The sequence below is a fragment of the Hippopotamus amphibius genome, chromosome 4 (assembly GCF_030028045.1).
Source record: "Hippopotamus amphibius kiboko isolate mHipAmp2 chromosome 4, mHipAmp2.hap2, whole genome shotgun sequence".
NCBI lineage: Eukaryota > Metazoa > Chordata > Mammalia > Artiodactyla > Hippopotamidae > Hippopotamus > Hippopotamus amphibius.
Genome location: NC_080189.1, coordinates 77,065,218 through 77,075,774, shown reverse-complemented (window position 1 = coordinate 77,075,774; position 10,557 = coordinate 77,065,218).

The following is a 10,557-nucleotide window of genomic DNA, read 5'->3' as shown; positions in this document are numbered from 1 at the left end:
ACCAGGGTCGTGATGCACCTGGGGGCGTGCAGCTACTTGTTCCCTACAGCAGGTCTCCAGCTGTTTCTATGCCAGCACACATGCATGTGTTTCCTCCTTTTAATGGTTGCGAGGTATTTCATATGGTGGATGCGACTTGATATATTGAACTTTTCCCCTTTATCCAGGCAGGTAAGTGTACCTTGACTAAATAGGATGCAGTGGGTTGAGGGTGTGAAGTTTTTAATCAGCTAACGATCCATGTGACTGGTGTAGGAAATCGACAAAAGTATCTGTTATGTGTTGAGCTTCCCAAGTGAGCTTTTCCTTCCCTTCTGACTCACCTTTTTCTTTCTTTAATTTAATTTTTATTTTATATTGGAGTACAGTTGATTTACAATGCTGTGTTAGTTTCAGGTGTATAGCAAAGTGATTCAGTTATACATATACGTATATCTAATTTTTTTCAGATTGTTTTCCCGTATAGGTTGTTACAGAACTGACTCACCTTTTTCTGATAAAAGTCCAATTGTGAGGAAAACTCAGTTCTCTTTAGGTGAAGAATCTCATTAACTGAGAAGTGTCCAGGTGATCATTTTGAAAACTTAGTTGCAGAGAGATGAGGCTGTATCATGTTCTGTTTTGCTTTTCTCCTCTCTTTGTGTACCTTCCCTCCCCCCACCTCACCCTCATGCGTGGAGCTCCCCTCACTTTCCCTCACTTTGCAGGAAGGGACCCCAAGCATCTTGAAGGAGGCTCCCAAGTCAGTACAGATTCTTTCAACTCTGAGTATGCGTGTTTTGTGACACAGCAGCCCAGGCTGTTAAATCTGAGAGGACTGTGAGTAGTGCATATGTATATCAGTGGTTAACATTCAGGATTTATCTGTCTATCCTCATCCTGTGTACAACACAAAATGTTTTATTTCAGTGAGGACCAGGAGCTTCCATGGCTCAGGTGGGGAAGGTTTCTGAAGCTTTGCCCACATCGACCAGAAGGAGGGCCGCGATTGAGTGGTTATAACTTCCAGTTACTGCAGATGACTTGTCTGTGCAGGTGTTTGTCTGTGCAGGTGTTTGCCATCTCCCAGGACCTCGCAGTCTCATGCTGCCTTCCTGGGCTAGCAAAGGAGAGGCATCAGATGCCCCACTGAGGGGCAAGGAGGAGCCTTAGCAAATAAGCCAGATGGGTGGAAGTTTTCTCACTTCATGCTTTTCTTGGGCATCCTCCTGCAAGTGTCTGACATGTCTCAATCCATGGAGAAAACGTCCTCTCCTAAAACCCTGCTGTTTTTGTGGCAGCAGTGTGTTGGCCGTTTCTTATTTCTTTGTTTCTGAAGTTGACGTGGCCTTGTGCTGTTCCAGGGATTGACAGTGAGGCCACTGGCCCCCCTGGAAGGCATTCTCAGAGCCCAACACTGCTGTTTAGAAACCATCCAGCGTGAGTTGATTTCCAGGTGCTGTGTTCATTTTCAGATCGGTTTTGGCAGCAGGAGAAGGTGTGGGTTGGAGCCCCTGGTCTTTCGGAGTTGTTTTTGGAATGGAAAACGACCTCTGGGCAGCTCCCCTTAAGCCAGAGGCCTTGTATCAATCACCAAACAGGTACCCGACATTTATTGAGTCTGAAGGGTGCCAGGAGCCAGGACAGAGGCTGAGTGCAGAGTGGTGGAGGGGGTCCACCTCCTGAAGGGTTATGGGCTTTGGGGACATGATTTCAGGGCCGGGAGATGAGACGTACAGGGGAGGGCTCTGTGGCTACCACCGCCTGGGAGTTGGGGCCGGTTGCCCAGACCAGGCGATGTTTGGGCCTGGCCTTGAGGGTAACTAGGAGTTTGCAACTAGAAGGTGGAGAGAGCAGAGGTGCAGGAAGCCCAGCGAGGCCACATGTTTGAGATGGGGGAGAATTCTGTGATGAGGGAAGTCTGAGGGCACTTTGGGACCAGACGGTGGGTGGTCCCCCGTGTGGCCTGCACTGCATCTGACCCTCATTTTCATATGCTGCGGCCATGAATTTTTATATTATTGTCTTTTGTTTCATTTTGGCAGGACATTCTGATGGACTTCTAAAAATGGACAGGACTGTTATTGTAGCCCTTTGTGGTAAAAGTGTGAGGACCCGACCAGGGCTGCCCTCGCAGGCTTCTTCCTCAGGACCAGTTCAGTTTCTGTTTCCAGAATGCTGACCCTCTGCAGAAGCTTCATAAGCCCGGACAGCACTTCTGCCGGGATCCAAGCCTGCCACCTTGGAAAGTGCCAGAAAGGCTCACGGGTTTGGGCTGCCGTGTGCGTTTCTCATCCTGCTCAGGAGGGGGAACGCTGAGCGTGGGCCGCAAGACCTCTGCGGGTGTGAAGCACTCGGGTCTTGGGCGGGGAACTAGCTGAGACCCGCTGATGAGCTGGGAGCTGGCAGAAGACAGAAGGAGCCGCGAGTGCCCGCTGACAGTAGTGGTGCCCCAGGGCCTGCCATGTCCCTCTCGTCCGCCTTCTGGCCTCAAGACTCGCCTGCCTCCCTGCAGTCCTGTTTGCTTTGCTCTTTATTTCACGTCCTTCATCCTGTCCGTTTCTCTTATTTCTGAGAAGATATGCTGGGTCACCTCTCATTTAAATTCAGTGACAGCTGTGTGTCCACAGAGCCTGCACTGTGGGTTAAAGTCATTTTCTCGGGGACCAGGCTCCTGTCCCCTGCTCTCAGCTTCCTTAGGACTTCTGGGGGCTCCACAGTGTCCCCTCACAGAAAAGCAGCCCTTTCATTCTGAGGGGCTGCCTCTCCCCATGAGAAGCATGGTTTCTGGCGGGAGCTCACTCACAGCCCTCAGTAAGATGCCTCAAGGCAAAGGGGCCCTTCCGGGAATGGACGTGTGACCCAACTCCGACCAATGGGGGCACTTCCCAGAGGGGTGTTCTGTGTGGAGCTGGCAGGAAAGACAGGTGTCCTCTGTGGTCCCTTCAGGTTGTAGGCCTGGAGAGGCTTCTGTCCTCATGGAGGAGGCCGAAAGATTCCCTCTGTAATCAGCAGGACCCTATGGGGCCTTCTCAGGACAGACCCTCCCCCCCACCCATGTCTTCCACCTGCTTCTTGTCTGTGGAAAAACTTTATCGGAGAATAAATTTAATCAGAGAAGTGAGGAAATGCAGAAACAAAGGAAAATAGTCAAACAAGACAAAATAATAATAGGTTAGCTATGAAACAAAGTCGAAGAACTTTAGTTCCTTCTGAAGGGCTATAGATAACATTCTGAGCTGTATCCTTTGAGCCTATACTGAAGCTCCCATCAGGTGAAAAAAGTGAACATGATCCCAAACTGTAGGCATGACATGAGCTCTTCCATCTTGCACAATGTCAAGTACTGGCCTCAAGGAAACAGGAACACCCTGACCCTGGAATTGAAGGTTAAGTATACTTAGAACAATCAGGATGACGTTGATCAGACCACCACATGAATAATCTCAAGGTGATTTTTGGAGCTGATTGTGCTATTCTGCATGTAGCCACTCCCCAGCATCTGCACCCCTGAAACTCCCCTTTAAAATCTCTTGCCCACTGATGGATAGTGGGGAGTTGGTTCTTCAGGACATGAGTCCTCCTTCTCCCCAGGATTGCTGGCTTCCTCGATAAGTCTGTCTTTCTTTTTACCCAACACCTGTCTCTCAGCATTGGCTTTCGAGTGGCGAGCAGCCAAACCTGAGTAGGGTAACACCCGCCAGAGAGAATTACCCAGAGACAGAGGCCCGACCACATTTACCCCGAGGCCCATTCTCCTCCTCCTGGTCCCTTCACTCTGTCCTCTGTCCTCACCTGCCCCTCACCTGCTGCCCCTGACCTGTTTCTCCTTTGTGCTGCTGTGCCCTTCAGGAGATTCCTATTGAAAGGGGTGTGGCGTCTGGACTCTCATGGTCAATGGGGCACAGCATCCGGGCACCGTGGCACTACCCTCACTCCTGGACGCCCCAGGCCCTCTCCCAGCACCCAAGGCGGCAGGGCGGCTCCTTGGCCCTTCCCAGCTCTCTTGAGAGAGGCCAGTTGGCTTGCTCCCTTAGGGAGGTCCTGTCCTCACCCTGAATGTTGGAGTCCCAGCGATTCCTTTAGAGCACTCACCCCATCCTGTATTTGCCTTTTTATTTGCTCTCTGCCCCATGAGGAGGTCAGTGCTGTTGGAGCCCACCTCTCTGGGACCCACTGGCTGCTGGTCCCCCAGGGTGGGCACAGAAGCTGCTGGCCTAGCACAAGTAGGTGCAAGTGGGACGGATGTCATGAAAAAAAAAAGGCACCTGGAGCTGTATGGGCACCCATGAGAAGGCGCTGGGAGTGTCAGAGCCAGCTCACTTCAGGGACAGCAGGACCCAGGGAGACCCACCCAAATAAAAAGGCAAGTACAGAATGGGGTGAGTGCTTTAAAGGAATCCAGTGTGCCTGGGCAGAGCCTGCCGCCCATCTTCAGGAGAGGATGGCCAATTTCCACAAGCTTCCAGTGGCTCCTCTGTGCTGACAGGAGGGAGGGATCCTCAGCTGTCGCTGTGGAGCCCTGATGCTATGTGCATGGGGAGGGTGCAGTGTGAGCTGTGGGTCACATGGGGCCTCAGGCTGACCCCTAGGTGCTACTGCCCAGGGGAAGGTGCGGGCTCTGTGGGCGCCTTGTGCGGAGGCTGGAGATCCCAGACATTTCCGGCTTGCTCCAGAGACAGGGATCTGGGTAACACAGCTGCGGCTGTTAAAATTTGCCCACCGTAGACACACAGTCAGAGCCGAGGGTATTGATCTCGTCCAGAAACAATGTGGTACGTAGGCTCCAGATTTACCACCTTCAGGCAGCAGCCAAGGGCTCTGTGGTGCCTTATGCATCCTTGTTCTCAAAGTCATCCTTTGAAGTCGGCATTATCTCACTTTTAGAGACAGAGAGGCTGATGATCAGAAAGATTCTGTTCCATTTCTGCAGACACACAGCTAAGTGAATGGATTGCAGAGCTGCGGTTCAGGGTGTTCGGGGGGTCTCCTCGGCGCCCGACTCCCCTTTTGCAGGAGGGGTCCTTCTCCTCAGGGACTGATGTTTTAGTGGGTGGGGGTGGTGAGGGTTGGGCACCAAGAACATTGGTGTGACAACTGTCCCAAATGGAGTGTGCTCTGCGCCCCTCAGGGGCCACTGCACCCAAGGGTCCCTGCCCTGCAGGAGGGCCCACACCCCCGCTGGGGCACTGAACTTCCAAGGGCCAGTGGGATGCAGGGGCCTTGCCTCTAGTCTCCCGATAAGGCAGAGAGGCGATGCCATTGCCACCTCTACTTCCTGCCCGTGCTGAGACCCCAAGGGCCCGGCCAAGAGGCCCATGGCTCACAGAGGTGGGTAGAAGTGCTGGGCTGTGCCCCAGGCCTTCCGGGCCAGGCTGTCTCCTCCCTGCCCTGGGTCTCCACTCTCACTGCCATGCTTTCCTCTACCAGATATCCCCAGAGGATGGGTTTGGATGAGGTCTATGGCAGGGGTCGGGCCAGCGGGGGCCGGGGGAGGGGGATATGTGAGCCCTTTGGTGGTAAGGGGGCAGCATTCAGGCCCCTGTCAGGGTTTATGGATGTTGGAGGAATTGTAATGTGAGATTGACAACGCGGCTGGGGCCACCCAAGGAATCTGAAACCTGAGGTTCATCTCAAGGCACCTCTGGTCCCCCCGCTTGCCCCTCTCTCTCTCCTCCTGGACCACCGGTGTGGAGTGGAGCACCCACCAGGGCCCCACAGGACCAGGCACTGGGGATGCCCAGAGTGCTCTGTGAGGGGCGCCCAGCCTCAGAGTGCCAGGCTCCATGGGCGCCCAGAAAAACGTTTCCACTAGGCAGGCCCGCAGGCCATGACCTCATCATCTCCCCCAGGAGGCTAGGGCTGGGGATCTGGTGGGCACCCACGGCTGTGTCCAGTTTCTGAGTCTGAATTTCCAGCAGTTCTGAGTCTGGGCCTTGGTGGGGGGGGGGTGGTCGCAGAGAACAGCGTATTCCCAATGGGGGCCTCCTGTTCCCCGGCAGAGGCTGCAGACAGCCTGGGGGCACTGGGGCTGTGGGCAGGGTTAGCAGAAACCCAATGCCCCAGGGTCTGGACGGTAAAAGCAGCTGCTTCTCATTCCATTGTGTGAGGATCTTAATAACACAGTGTAATTCAGCTCAGGGGCAGGTGCAGCAGATGCTGGTGGGGGGAGAGGCCCTGGAGGAGCATGATGTCACCAGGCTCCCAGGTGGATGGGGTTTCAGGAGGGCTAATTCAGTCACATTTAACTGGTGAGAATTAAGGTCCCAAGAGGGAAGTGAGGAGCTGATGTCATGGACACACACGGGCCGTGGGAATCACTCCCAGTGACCCTGAAGCGGCTCTGAGCCCCAGTGCCTTGTCTCCAGCCATCTCCTTGTGCTGCCAACATCACTTACCCCAAACACCCAGTGCTTCCAGTGACCCCTGGGGAAGGCCCTGGCAGGTGCGCTCCCACATCCCTCTGCTCCCTCCTCGGAGCTGGTGGAGGGTGATGTGCACTGGTCCCTGTCGGGGTCCTGGGACAATGGGGGCTGCCTGGAGACTCTCTGAAGATGCCTTAAGAAAGGACATGGCCTGCTTCTCTGTGGTTACAGGTGCGTAGAATTAGGGCCAGGATGGAGAATTTATGAGGAAAGAGACTGGCTCATCTAAAGAAAACATTCCACCCCAAGTAAGTGCTGTTCTGCCCTGAGGGCAGCGTCTGCCCACCATCCTGTGCCACCTGGGAGAGATGGGTAACTCTTGACCATGGTGGGACTCAAGCTTCGGGCGAGTAGGCAACCAGATAACCCCAAACAGCCCTCCTGACTGCAAAATGCTAGGTGGCTGTGCTGGAGTTCAGCTCTTCCCTGACAGTAACAAGGAACAACGACCTGCTGCTGTACCTCCTGTACTTTGTGTCAATGCCTTATTTTAGCCTCACAGCAACCCTCAAGGTGGGTCTGTTAGCCCCATTATATAAGGATCGAGTACTATCCAAGGTCACTGCTAGGAAATAGCTGGGATTGAAGCCTAAACCTAAGCCCCTGAAGCCTCTACTCTTTCTGCCCCCATCTCAGCCCCCTCCTTTGCCCAGTTGACCAGACAGCGCTGGACAGTCTGGCTCAGGACCCTGGACAGTGACGCAGGCATGTGCCAGGCGCTGCTCTGGGGGCTGGAAGTACTGACATTCAAGACCTGGGGGCCTCTCTCTGTCCCGCGATTGCTCCCCCCAGGTCTTGTGGCTCCTTCTCAGCACCTGGGCTCCCAGAGAGCCCTTTCCTGATCACCGGCTAAACAGCCTCCACTGCCCCCTTCTAAAGCTGCCCCCTCCACCCCCACCCCACCGCCACAGCACCCAGAACACAGGCTCCGTGGAGCAGGGCACTGTCCTACTCACTCAGTCCTATAACACCAGTCAGCACAGAGTAAGCACTCAGTGGTTTTTTGTCAAATGACTGCAGGAAGGAGGCAGGAAGAAAAAGACAGCCCCATCCTCAACAAGTTTGCTTTCTGATGTGGGCAGAGTGGAGGGATGCAATGACCAAACCAAAATGGCCAAGATAACTTTAGGTTGTGATAAATGAAGGCAGAGTGATAGAGATGACAGGAGAGCTTGTCAGAAGAATGACACGATTTAAAACTGAACAACATGAGGGATCATCCATGAAAAAAACAAAGGAAGGCACTGAAGGCAGGATAAGAGCTTGTGCAAAGGCCCTGGGGGCAGGAACCAACTCAGCAGGTTCAAATACAGAACTGAGGTGAGTTTTCTTGGAAGGCGATGCACCCAGGGAGGATGGAGGAGCCTGGGTGGGCCCCTCATGTCCTTTAGGACCCCCAAGTCACTGGCCTGGGGCTGTCAAGCTCTGCAGGTGCTCCTAGGGAGAAGCCAGGACACACACACGTACCTGATCCATGAGGGCTCACCGGAGGATCTGGGCAGTTGATCCTCACAAATGGTCTGTGAAACCACACCAAAATGCAAACATTCAGCTGGATCCCTTTTCAATACATGTATTTCACAGCTTTTACATGTTCCTTGCTAACATTATGAATCTTGATTTTGTGAAACCAAGAAGATTCATTAGGAAAACAGAACTATGCTGGCTGAAACATTGCTGTCATGTCAAGTCATTAGCTGTTGCCAAAAAAAAAAAAAAAAAAAAAAAAGAAAGAAAAAGAATCTCCTACCTCTTTGCTAACAATTTTAAAGAAAGGAGTCTATCAAGTGTATTTCTTAACTAGTGACCAGGACCATGGGAAGAGCAGGCAGTGAGGATGCCTCCCCTCTCCAGGCTGATGGTGTGTGTCTCTGAGCTGTTACCTACAAGCCCCCTGTTTCATGTGTGAGTTGTTCTTGATGGACTGACAACGATCAGCCCAATCACACCCTTAGATGGGAACTCAGGGATTCAGTCCCATCGGCTGCACACAGACCCAGGGCTCTTGGGTCTAAGTTATAGGAATTTGGATTTTGCCTTGGCTGTCCACCACCAGAAATCAGGAAATCTCTGAAAGGAAACCACACAGACTCCAGCTGTCCAGGTGTCATTTGCCAGAAATGGCTCCAGGGAGATTTTATTTACAAAAGAGTGACTGGCCCTGCAGTGTAAGTCCTTGACCAGCAGCCTGCAGCTGTCCAGTGTGGCTGGGGGGTCTGACGCCGTGCGGGCTAAGCCAGACCTGGTGGAACCCAACCGTGAAGGGGAAGCAGGTCAGGGACCAGATGGGGCTTCGGTGAGGAAGCAGGGCCTCAGAGCAGCTGCCCTGTTCACATGCTGCTTGCCACGCACTTGGGGATCAGACCGGTGCATCACGGTCTGTCCACGTTGGACAGCCTACTTCATTGAGCCTCATTTCCTCATTAGAAAAGAGGATGAATTATAGAAGCTGCTTCTTGGAATTCCCTGGCAGTCCAGTGATTGGGACTCCACACCCCCACTGCAGAGGGCAAGGGTTCAATCCCTGGTTGGGGAACTAAGAAGCCCACAAGCTGTGTGGTGTGGCCAAAAAAAAAAGCTGTTTCTTAATTTATTTCAGCTACACTTGCCTCTGCTCTGGCAAGGCCCTGGGGCAGCTCAGTTAGAGGCAAACTCGGCCCCCACCTGCTAACCCTCACAGTGGGCCTCCAGCTGGCTCTTCTCCCTCCAGGGCAGGTGACCTTCCTCTCCCATCCTTGCACGTAATAAACTGACGGCCACTGTCCCCTGCCTAGGCCTGGCCTTCTTGGTGCCTCAGGGCTCCCGAGCTCCTGGCTGCAGGGGTAGAAGTCGCAGGAGGCGTTCTAAGAATAGCGTCCTGTCCAGGACTGTTACTTCCGAAGTCAGACACAACTTTACAATACTAAATAAAATATTAACAAAGTTGACATTCTCTCTCCTGCCCAAGCTTCAGCTTTTTCTAAAATCTATGTTAATAGTGTCCCAAACCTTTCCTCTGCAGGAAGCCCCTTTCTCTTTGGAATACTTGCTAAAAAGCTGGTATCTCATAAAATAAACTCTGAAGAACTTGGGAAGTCCAATGCAGTCTCAGAAAAATCGTAACCCAATATGAAGCTCTTAAAAAATCTTTTTCTTAGTTTCTTGAGGAATGGAGTTTAGACTTTACAGAGAGCCAAATTTAAATATGTTGCTATTTCATATTACTTAACAAAAAATCTGCCCTCCCTATTAAGGATGCTTTGAATATTCATTTTCTTCAAAGAGTGTTCTGCTTTCAGGAAAAATAACAATGTCACCCTGATTAGGTGATTATTTTGCTTCAAGTCCTAAGGGATCTCGATGCCCTTTGGAAGAAACCCCAGACCCTGAACAGCGCTCTCACCATTCAGTCTTGGCTTTTACCACCCTGTCCACCCCCTTCTGCCCAGAAACTTCCCCCCTGAAAGGGGGGCCAGTTCCTTCATGGGACCCAGGTGACATCTCAGGTGTCCACATAAGCCACAGGGCAGGGCTGGAGCTATGGCTGGACACAGTCTTTTCAGAATGCCTTGTGGTCCTCCTAGACCCGGGGATAAATTGTGAGGGGCTGCCATCTCTCAGTTGCTTCACTGGATCAAGAAGGCTATCATGAGTGTTTTCTCATTTGCCTCCTGGATTTTAAGGAGGTGTGAGGCCTTCTGCCCACCTCCTTTTAGATGATAGAACTGCTTCTCTGTAGCGTGCCAAGGTGTCCCATCACTGCCTTGTCTGTCCTCTAGGCCCCTCATCTCGGCACCACCCTGGCACAAGGACCTGGGGAGCTGGCCCCTTTGGCGGCTCTTCCTCCCTGCATCCTTGCCCATAATAAACTGACGGAACCAGAGGGGACCTCACTGTTGCTCTAACTGCTGAATCAGTCAGGTCAGGCCGGCCTTGTGCTCTGCACCTTCCACGTCCCTCCCCACCCCTTTTTCCCCTGCCCCAAGATTCAAGACCTTGTTTGGGGCTTTCTAGTTGGGAAAAGGTAGATTTGGGAGCAAATGAAAATGATGAACTGCTGAATGCTTTTGTGTGCCTGGCCTGCGCGGAGCGCCATCTCTGCTTCTTTCCCCATTTCATCCCCACCATGTCTCAAATGGGACGTCATTGTCCCACGTGAAGAAGAGGGAAATGG